This window comes from Tasmannia lanceolata, unplaced genomic scaffold (genome assembly GCF_043159265.1).
Source record: "Tasmannia lanceolata isolate RefF3 unplaced genomic scaffold, GAP_Taslan_0.1 ptg000012l, whole genome shotgun sequence".
NCBI lineage: Eukaryota > Viridiplantae > Streptophyta > Magnoliopsida > Canellales > Winteraceae > Tasmannia > Tasmannia lanceolata.
In genome coordinates this window covers 1066339-1077831 of record NW_027518689.1, presented here as the reverse complement: position 1 = coordinate 1077831, position 11493 = coordinate 1066339, and the positions used below count along the sequence as shown (strand labels likewise).

Genomic DNA, 11493 nt, shown 5'->3' with positions numbered 1-11493 from the left:
AAGTGAAGGATGCCCCAGGCGACAATGCCACTGAAATGTATCCACAGAGCTATGTAAGACACTAGGCGGCCGGCAGTGAAGACGATATAGTCTATCTACCCCATGACCCGTTCCAATCGTCTTTCCAGTCGAGAGATCCTGAAACAAACAGTAAGATGGAAAAATGAGACAGAACAGTTAAGCGATTTAGTAATTTGGCTAACTAAAAGTAAACTAAATGGTGATTTTGGCACACATAAAACAGAAGATAAGGTAAGAGCAGGATGAGGAGAGATATGACCAACACCAGTGATAGGTGTAGTGGACCCATCAGCAAGAGTGATAGACTGAGAGGGAGACGGGAAGGAGCGAAAAGAATGAAGCTGAGAAGAGTTACCAGTCAGGTGGTTGGATGCGTCAGAGTCAATGATCCATGAACCTGAGCTAGATAGAAGGGTAGTGGGTGAACTATTTGCCTGGGCGAAACCTGCAGAGGGAGGACTAGAACTGAGCCTCAGACGCTGGAACTCCTCATAATCGGCACGGGATAATGTATAGGTGGAATCTGCTGGCGTAGGAACAGAAGCAGAGGGAGCAGAATCTGAAGCAAAAGCAGTAGTAACACCCATGTGAGCTGAGCGTGCCTGATGAAGCTCAGGATGCAGCGTATAGCAATGGTCGATATAATGTCCCTCGCGCTGACAGTGAGTGCAAAAAGAACGGCCACGGCCATCACCACCATGGCCGGCACGACCACGGCCACGACCAGAGGAGGCCCCACCACAAGGCGGACGAGTACTGCCATCATAGGTCGCGAGAGCAGAACTATCAATAGGAACATATATCACTGGATCACCAGGAGAGCACTGCTGGACGCGGGAGTAAACCTCAGTAAGGGAAGGAATATCGCCAGAACCGATAATCTGCTAACGAAGATGCATGTACTCTGGACCCAAACTCTCAAGGTACTGCACAACACAGATCTGATCCCTCTAACGGGCAGCCTCTGTGAGATCCGTGGTAAGTGGCATGTAAACATTAAGCTGCTGACATAGGCCAATGAACTAGCTGTAATGGGTGGCAAGAGGGAGAGCACCACGGCGGAAACACACCCACTCAGAATAGGTAGAGCAGATCCGACTAATGTTTGCCACTCTAGAGTAAAGAAGAGTAACCTGATCCCGGATCCGTTTCGTAGTAGGCAGAAGCATCAATGGCCCAGAGACGTGAGGGGCCATACTCTGTCACAGAAGGGTACAAACAAGAGCATCCTCCTGTTCCCATCGACCAAAGGTGGGATCTGTCTTAGGAGGAGGATCACGACGAATGACATGGGCTTTCCCACGGGCAATAAGATACTTCTCAACGGCTGCTTTCCAAGTAACGTAGTTTGCCCCATCCAACTTAAGAATAATGATCTGTGGGAATGATTTATCCACAGAGAGAGATGATGACGTAGAAGACGCCAAAGAGGGTGTCTGACGAACACCAGGAGCCACTCCTGTGGAAGGATGGTCAATCACCTCCTCCATAACAACAAGCAAGAAAGAAACAGACAACCCAAACCAAGATGAATAACAGTAGATAACTGAATAGGTGGGATAACTAAGACACGCCAAGAAAGCTAGATGCGGCTCCAAGAATGATGGTCATCGACGAAGCTTAACAAGACGGAAGCCATGGGGTACAAAGAGGAGCCTCAAAGACAAAGACAAACAAGAATCAAAGTAAAATAGGAGATGAAGATCTAACACATAGTAAGAGGGAGAAAAGAGTTTTAGGTTTTACAGAGGGATGAAAGGGAGAGGAGGAAGAATGATGTGGGTTGAAAAACTTGGGGGGGGGGGGGGGGGGGGGGGGCTTACCTGCAAACCTAGGAATTGGGAGCTGGAAAAAAAATCCCAGGGGGGGAGTGGATTGCAGCCTTGGAAACAGATTTCCGGGAAAGTGAATATGGGGAGGGGGGGTGTGCAAATCCTCGTTCCTGGAAATTTTTTTTCGGGCTGGGCAGAAAATATTTTTCGAGGAAAATTAGCGGGGGTGGGAAAGATTTTTCCTGGGTGGGTGGGGCCGGCCAGGAACTGCGGTTGCCCCGCGGGGGTGGATAGGTCGGGACGTGCTGGTGGCTACAAGGGGGCGAGCAGAGAGATGAGCAGGGGGGATGCACAGGGAAAGAGAAGATGGTGGCGGAGGAGATGAAGGGCGGGGGGAACGACTCCTTCTCAAGAAGAAAAAGACAGCGTACCGTTTTGCCTCAGATGAAAGTTTGGCCGAAGTTGGGGTTAGGGTTTCGCGACGAGAGGGAAGGGGGGTTTCGGCTATGTGAGGGTGCGGAGAAGGTGAAGGCTGATAGAGAACCCTAGGGATCAGAAAACCATAAGGCTTTGATACCATGTTAATAAAAAGTTTAGAGAGAAAAATGAATGAGTTAGGGTTAATCTCCCCCTGACTCATATCTTTATACTTAAACATATAGGAATGTACAAAGTCCTAAATGCCCTTAGGCAAGTTACATATTCCAACAATAACTTATGAATATTATCTGTCGCCAAAATACTTTGGCTAGTTAAATTGAATTTTGTATTAAATTTAATGGGCACAACAACGAAATTAAACTATTATCAAGGATTGTTAGAAAATGCAATCAGATCTTCATTTCGAAGGTTTACAGACATGTGAACACGTGTTTAGGAGAAGAAACAGTGGCAATCTATAGACATGTGCACGCATGTTTAGGAGAAGAAAACATGGTCAGTTGACTGAGTAAAAACCGTTTTAATGCTGCGAAAAACCATTATTGAGAAGTAAATTTTCAAGAGTATAAAAGTTGTCTCTAGAGACCAAACAACGACAATAGCGACTAGATGGTTAATACATAATCAAAGGAAACTTTAGCAAATGATAAACCCAAAATCTATGTTTTTTTAATGATCGAGGATAATTACTTGTCTCTAACTCTCCTTCTATACCATACTAGTCAGGCATTGAGACTCTGACCGAGGTTCGTATTTTTTGGCAGATAGAGATAGCACAGAGATGGTCGTATTATTTTGAAAATTAACCCCTATGATAGGGGTATTTTTCTAATGGTATGTTGGTAGGGATATTTTTTGTGTTTCTTCTATCATTGCATCTCTTGGAAAAACAACGTCCAATTTTAAAGACTTTTTTAATGTATCATTATTAGAGGAATGATAGATACAAGGGAGCCCTTGCATAAAGAGCCGCAGAAGGGCTCTTGATTGGATCCACGTCATTTTCGGTTATATTTTAAAATTGATTGAAAAAGTAAAATCAGTTATATTTGATGACGTTGATCCAATCAAGAGCCCTTCTGCGGCTCTTTATGCAACGGCTCCCTTGTATCTATCATTCCTCTTATTATTATTATTTTTTTAAAAAAAAGTGGGACACTAGTGTCACAAGGAAGAGCCTGACAACTTAAGAATTCAGATTTATCAATCTCCACTAAAACCGAAATCAGATTGCCACAAACCAAATCCTTTTACCCCCAAAAGCTATTAAATTGTCTTACACTATGGAATAAATTTTCATGAAAATTGATTGATCGAAATCACGTAAAACTTCATGAAAATCTATTCTAGCAAAAAAGACTTTTATGTTCATCTAGACATTATATGAGATACTTTCGGTCAAGCAAATTTTTATTACCAAAGAAGGGAAAATAAGAATAATTAAAACTAATGAACTACTTTTTTCTTTGTATTCCATGCTCTTCATAATGGATAACGCATTATGAGGATCAATCCTTTGATCACGTGGCCAGGATTGGCGAAGTCGGGATCAAATTGCGAGGTGGAGCATTTCAGATTCTATGGCAGCAATTCGTTGGCAAAGATGATTGGAACTTGCTCGTATAGCGGAACCCCTTGTTTGAAGGAAGGACATTTGCTAGTGTTGTGGAATAAGGAAATTTGAAGCACTAATGATTGGTGGAGGCTATGTCCTTAACTTCATGTGGCCATAACATCATTGTTAAACGATGACCAGAAAGACTACAAATTCCACCAAAGTCATTCACACCGCTTGGATTTTGATCTTGGTAGATATCCTACTTAGTGTCATCGTATGCATGTACTGGAATCTCCAGCAAATCCTAGGATGTGGGGTCTGTATAACTACCACCATTAAATATTTTGGTATTTTGCTGAAGATCATGAATCCCTAATGTTCGACGCACTTTTCTTTAATTGGATTTTGTATTAGCATGCTTCTCATGCATGGAACCATACTTCTTCTTTTGTGCAGCGTAACAAAATTAATGTTGGATTAAGAAACATACTCTGCTCTATCCAGAAAGTAGAAAAGGTTGGTGGAAGAGATTGATGAAATTGAATGAAAAGCTTGCTCCTTACATCAAGGTCGATTGGAGCAAATGGTGCGGTGACAATGAGGAAGAATTAGTCAATTGTAAGTTCTTTTAGTAGAAATCCATGAATTAATTTATCTCATGTGGGACTTTGTTACCATGGTGGCAGTAATGCAAAAATGGGGAATGAACTATAATGATATTGCAAGGAAAAAAAAACATATACGACATGGGTAACATTAGGTACTCTAAGTTGTTTCATTGGCAGGACACATGAGGCATTTTTAGGACAAATGGTAATTGAACTGATCTATGAGATTGCAGCCAATATCTGGTGCATTAATGTCCACGTCTGGTAGTAGATGGACACATGGAATTGCTGTCCACTTTTATATGGTCTAGCCCAATCGATGCTTTGAGTTCCTAATGTGTCACAACTGACTTGGCTTTTGAAGAGAGGTCTACTTGGAAGCTGTAACCGATCTAAAACACAATTTTTTTTTATACTTGGTGTTTATTTGTGATTAATTAAAAGAATTATATACATGGTTGGAATGTCATCATGAAGAACAAACCTGCATATGCCACTTGTAATGGAATTTTGTGGAGCTTTCCTGAAGGCCTGGGATGTTGTTGTCATTTGAGTTTTCTCTCATATTCTAATATTTTGTGCTAATCATTATGTGATTATTTACAGGAATCTTGGGGACTCTTCTTAAGTGGATGTACTTTGCGTGATTATATTTGTTTTACCTACATGTTTTCTCTCAATTTCTCAAGTTTTCGATTCAAGCATGGTGAGGCCAGTCCTTTGCAATTCTTTTGAATCTCTAGTTATTAGGTTTAGCATTTTCTAATACATTTGTCGTTACAGATTTCTTTGGCAGTTTTTGTGCATATTTTCGTTTACTTCACAACTTATAATCAGTCACCTGTTGTCTCTTACAATCAACCCCCCACCTCACAACCCGCGATTTAGCTATGTCAATAACTTGTGATCATTTGCTTCTTTCTGCATTCTCTCTCTCTCTCTCTCTCTCTCTCTCTCTCTCTCGATTAAGAACAAGTAGTGAAAAGATGAAGTGGGACTTAACACTGAAATTACCAAGGAGGATAGCTTCTCCTGGTGATAAAATGGAAAACAAGTAGTTCTTTGCAAGAGGTACCTGTTTTGCAGGTGGTACCTTTCTTTAGGGTGTATTGTATTGTTCAAAAAGTTTGATTTGACACAACTGATTCGCCATAAAAGTAACCAGTCTTGCTGAAATCATCCAAGTTGATCGTTCAGTCTTGTCTCAAGTATGAGTTTGGATTTTTTTTTAATGGCAATGATTTATTAATAAAACGGGGCAAGCTCAAGAACCGAGTGGGTTGAATACAAGTATGAGTTTGGACTCAGTACTTGAGTTTGCAAAATTGGTTCCATTCAGTTGAGTTTGGAGCCAATAGGCAATTTTTTGAACATTGTTTTGATATTTTAGAAGATTTCTGAATCTATTGTCTGTCATTTGATGACTTTATTGTGAATTGTAACTGTTACCTGAATTAAGGATGGACCATTCTGTTACGTGCCTAATTGGCCTTAACGGAAATAAACAAACATAAAATAGAAAAAGAGAGGGAGAGAGGTTGATTCGAGGCAACCGGACCTCCTAACGGCTCAATTCAAGAGGAACCACAACTCTCCTAAAAACAAAGTCTCATTTGCTGGAAATTTCTCTTTTTTCCATTTTATTAAATGATAACATATTAAATACAAATATATGCCACTTGGCACATGCATAACGCAACCGCTACTAACAAAACCACCCTAATCGACTACCACTACTCACATGACATCAACACCATTACTTAATAACCACACAACACTACCCACATTACATAACACTACTTAGTAACAAAACACACAACTAATACCACTAACATGCACATAACATTCCTCCCCCTTAGAAACAACCTTGTCCTCAAGGTTGATTTGTTGGAGAAAATATGTTATTCCACAGGGTTCCAAATCCTATGGGACACAATTATGTTGAACATAATAAGTGACATCATGATCTCTTGAATCTCACTTTGGAAATCCGTTGTGAGCAAAGTTGAGAAGAAATACGATTTTTTATGATCATCAATTGTCGCTTTTTTCTCTGTCCAAACATTAAAATCTTCAAGCTTCATCCTTCCTCCATCTCTGCATATTTCTTTTATTTCCATGCTGATTTTGTTCAAATCTTCCGCAAATCTTCGGTGTTCTTCCATTATTTTCAAAGCCAGTGCTTTAATCTCCTGCAAATCTTCACGTATGGACTCCCAAAACTCCGAAGCCGCAGCCATCGCTCAAGATCGAGGGCTCTGATACCACTTGTTACGTGCCTAATCGGCCGTAACGGAGATAAACAAAAAGAAAAGAGAAATGAGGGGGAAAGAGGTTGATTCGAGGCAACCGGACCTCCTAACGGCTCAATTCGAGAGGAACCATAACTCTCCTCAAAACAAAGTCTCATTTGCAGGAAATTTCTCTCCTTTTCCATTTCATTAGATGATAACATATTAAATACAAATATATGCCACTTGGCACATGCATAATGCAACCACTACTAACAAAACCACCCTAATCGACTACCACTACTCACATGACATCAACACCACTACTTAATAACCACACAGCACTACCCACATTACATAACACTACTTAGTAACAAAACACACAACTAACACCACTAACATGCACATAATACATTCCAGGCTTTGACATGTGGAGATGAAAAAGTATATCCCCTGTATTTTCATTTCCACTAGCGGGATGGTAGAGAAGCTAAAATAACTTACAGGGTTATGGATTCGGTGATGTGATGTCAAGATAAAATAGTTGACGGGAGATTCAATTTTCATGATGGATTTGGTGATGTGATGTCAAATACAAAAAATAGTTGATACCAACCGAAAAAAAAACAACTCAACTCAACTAAGCCTCTGTCCCAAACTAGTTGGGGATGCCATTCAAAAAAACTAAAACAAAAAATAGTTGATTGGAGGTTCAATTTTCCAACTTGAACATCCTCTCTGTGGTGTATGTTCTTGATCTGATGGGTGCACAATCTTGATGGTGCTATCTTTATCCATTTGAATTGTTATCCATAAAGATCATGTGGAGGTGGTTCAAGTGTGGTTCAAGTGCAATGTAAACGGGCCCACCGTATGTGCGATTTTGCTAAATTTTAAGACGGTCACTCACCACCTACATAGGATTCCATATATCTAGGAGCGATATGTTGGGATAAATCCCAGCCTTAGGTGGCCTGCGCAAAGATCGATGGTTGGGATTAGTGGGGCTCATGATATTAGGAATCACAAGAGGTTTAATAACAACCTAACTACCAAAAGGAACTGGAAACGTAAATGTTGGGAAGAGTGGGAGAATGAAACGGTGATGGGTAGTTTCTATTCTTCAAACTCTATAAAGATACGTATCTCTCCCACGTCCCTGCTCACATACGTCCCTTGAAGAGATAAGGGAAATCAGTTCTTGGTATCCACAGAAAGAATTGATAGATCTCGGGCATCCCGTCAGCCTTTTGGATGTGAAGTGAGGAGAGCGACGCGGGTTTAACGTTTTCCATGTGTTCTAAGAATCCAAGGCTTGAAAACGATGGCAAGGAGACCGGAGAGAAAAGTTTCCCTCCGGACATCGCTTGTGCGAGATGGATCAACGGCAATGGAATCCGGTAAGTCGGTTTATAAAGTTTTGTTAAAAACGTATAACAGTTACAGGTTCTTCAAAGTTTCACGCCCAAGATCGTGTTCGTGCTCATCCAGTATCGAGCAATTACATGTGGTATCAGAGCCACGGTTGCCGGCGTTGAAACGTCGGCGAGAAAATCAAGCTTTTAAAGTTTTCCGGGGCAATGTGGAAATCTGGACGCCGTCGGAGATTTAGCCAACCGACGTCATGGATGGAAAGAAGACAACTTCTAATGTTCATTAATCGGACTTCTGGATCTCCGGCAATGGAAAGTCGAAGTTCGGCTTAAAAACTTGTAAAATTTGAAATTTGTTTCAGAAAAACTAATATTTTATTCCCCAGCCGGGCGGGACGATGACTGAAAGTCCCAGGTGGGTCCCGCTCATTCAGCCCATCTATGATCCAGTTGTACGTGTATATATACAATAGCTATGTATATGCACAAATCATATACACATATATAGAGTAACTATATATACACAATAGTTATACGTATATAAGTATGCTTTTTTGACTGATGCACCACACTGGCGTCACAATGATGCATGTGCATCTTGTGATGTGCAATGGATATATTATGCATACATCGTAACTATGTATATAGTAATTTGTGACTACACGTCACTAGATCCCAATGGATAAGTAACTTTATGAGTTATGCACGTCACTGTGAAGCGCATGCATCTGTGACGCAAATGCATCATGTCACGTGCATGCATCACGTGAAGTGTAACGCATTTTTAAAAGGAAAAATTTCCATGTGACGTCGGAAAAATAGGAAAATATCCGATTGAAGTCACCCAATTTCAACCTGTCCAAGTGATGTCGAAACCCAATTCCTGCCTGAAAAAATGACAGAAATACCCCTTGTCAAATCGAAATGGTTTTTACTTACTTCCCTTGCAAGTAAACCATGTTTTCATCTTCTTCTTCACTCCAAACCATTTTTACAGTTGAGGTTTTCTTCTTTCTTCTTCACTCAAAACCATTTTTATAGTTGAGGTTTTCTTCTTTCTCCTTTCTCCTTTCTTTTGTATAATCACCATGTTTTCATCTTCTTCTTCACTCCATGCCATTTTTAGAAGAAAGAAGAAAACCTCAACTGTATAATCACCATATTTTCATCTTCTTCTTCCCTCCAAGCCATTTTTAGAATAAGAAAGAAGGAAATATCAACTGTATAATCACCATGTTTTCTTCTTCTTCTTCACTCCAAGCCTTTTTTACAAGAAGAAAGAAGAAAACCTCAATTGTATTCTTTCAAATCATGGAGAATTCGAATTCCTTTTACCTTGTCTCCTCCTAAATAGGTAAGTGCAAGTTTTTTTTTCAGTTTTTTTTAGGTCACTGGTTTTTCCGGCTTACTTTCCGGGGAAGATGGTGGGTTACATTGAAACCTATTTTAAAACTAATAACTGATATTTTGATTTTTTTAGTTTCATTTTGTTGGTGTGTTCTGAAGAAGTTGTTATGGTATAAATTGATAACCTCAGTAAATAAATGGATTACCCTTGTTTCTAAATTGATAACCTCAGTATAAATTGGATAACCTCAGTATCGAATTGGATAACCTCAGTATAGAATAAAGATTAGTATGTGGTTGGATACCTCAGTCTAAAATTGATAACCTCATTAAAGAATTGGATAACTCTTGTTTCTAAATTGTTAACCTCAGTATAAATTGGATAACCTCTGTATAGAATTAGATAACCTCAGTATATATAACCTCAGTATAGAACAAAGATCAGTATAGAGTTTGATACCTCGGTCTAAAATTGATAACCTAATTAAAGAATTGGATAACCCTTGTTTCTACTTGTTCCCTCTCCTTTGCTACCTCCTCCCTCTGCACTAACTGTCTCCCCCTCGCCTTCCTTATGTCCTCCCTCTCCTTCCTTGTCTCCTCTCACTCATTCCTTAACTCCTCTCTTTCCTTTCTTAGCTCATCTCTCTCATTTTCTATTTCGTCCTCTCTCATGGGGATCGTCAAAGTCACCACCACCAATTGGCTCGTCTTCTCTCTCATTTTCTCGTCTCTCGGGTGGGTTGGCAAATGCAGGGGGCGTAGGGGAATGCGTCAGCGATAGAAGCCCCTCTATCGAACCCGACTCCTCATCCTCCTGCCGTACAAAAAGAGTAAATAATAAAAGGACAGTAAAGAGAGAAATAAGCGATGAAATACAGTGATTACAATATAAAGTGCATTACCTGGTAGCTTGAGGGCAGGTACCGTAATTCCTCTCCATCCGGAGTTAATGAGACGACCACCTGATGATTTCAATAACCTATTATCATTGTCTAACTTCATTTAAAAATAACAATTAATGAACAATCTATGTTGGTTATGTCTCACCTCATGTCCACCGATGTGTCTTTTTTCGATTGATACTTCGGCCACTCCTCCTCTGACCAGGACATAGTATTCCAGTCCCACTTCAGGAGTCGTGGTCGGGCTTCTAGATTCTTTGGAATCCATAATTTGGTATGCTCATAGAGCCACACCTGCATAATACACCTAATCGTCATATAACTAGCGAACATATAATAAACTACATATAATGATTTAAAGAAGTTGAAATGACAACATACCTGAATTACCAAAGAGCAGCCGCCGAGGTATATTCCAGATGACAGGTACTCAACTAAGCAGTCATATACTGCGTACCCCCAGGTGTAGTCGCCTATCTTCTGCAGGTCCTCTATGTAGGGTCAGAACATCTGGTCCGCCCAATGTGCGGTCTACGTGAAGAGGACCGTCGCAAATAGGTGAAGGAGAACATACTTCACCATTGCGTCGATCGACACTTGGTCCTCCCTTTTCACTACCGTCATAATCTTCTTCTCAATCTCCGGTGCCATCGTAGATGCTTTGGGAAACACCCAACCCGGCACAAGAGGAGGGGGATTCCTCTTGTCAGTAGGGATAACCCTAGCTACGTTTACCCTTTGTCCTCTCAGTGAGAGGCCTAGCGCTAATGCAACATCGGTCGCTTCAAAGGGAACTGCGGTGCTCCCTAAAATAAAGGACTTCGTATGTGCATTCCAATTAGAATGCCGTGCTCTGATTAGGGGCTTGTGCATCACCACATCTTCTAAATTCATCAAATCCTTGAAGGGAGTCATCTTCAGAGCATTCTTATGCCATTCCCTCAGCTTCATCCTCCCCATGGCAACTGTAAAACATACAGGCGAACAATTTGCCGGAACATTTTTAACCTGCATGACAGGTTAAGTCATCAATGAACATAAAAGAACTACTAATACATCAAATATTAAACTACAATAGAGTACACTTACAGGTTTCTTCCCTCCCTTAGCCATATAACAAATGAACAAATATATCGAGGTCTGTACAAACATCATCAAAAGTTATAAACAACCCATATTAAAAAAACAAATGAATGAATGAATTCAAGATACAAATAAATGAATTCATTCAAATTAT

General features: G+C 40.4%; 1 long non-coding RNA gene across 1 annotated transcript; it reads right to left on the bottom strand.

Moving 5' to 3' along the window:
* Positions 1-9720: 9720 nt before the first annotated feature.
* Positions 9721-11493, bottom strand: LOC143887008 (uncharacterized). The gene is made up of 5 exons (XR_013253979.1): positions 11346-11493; positions 10638-11264; positions 10402-10550; positions 10257-10316; positions 9721-10168 (listed from the first exon to the last, which is right to left on the bottom strand). It is a non-coding gene; the product is annotated as an uncharacterized LOC143887008 (long non-coding RNA).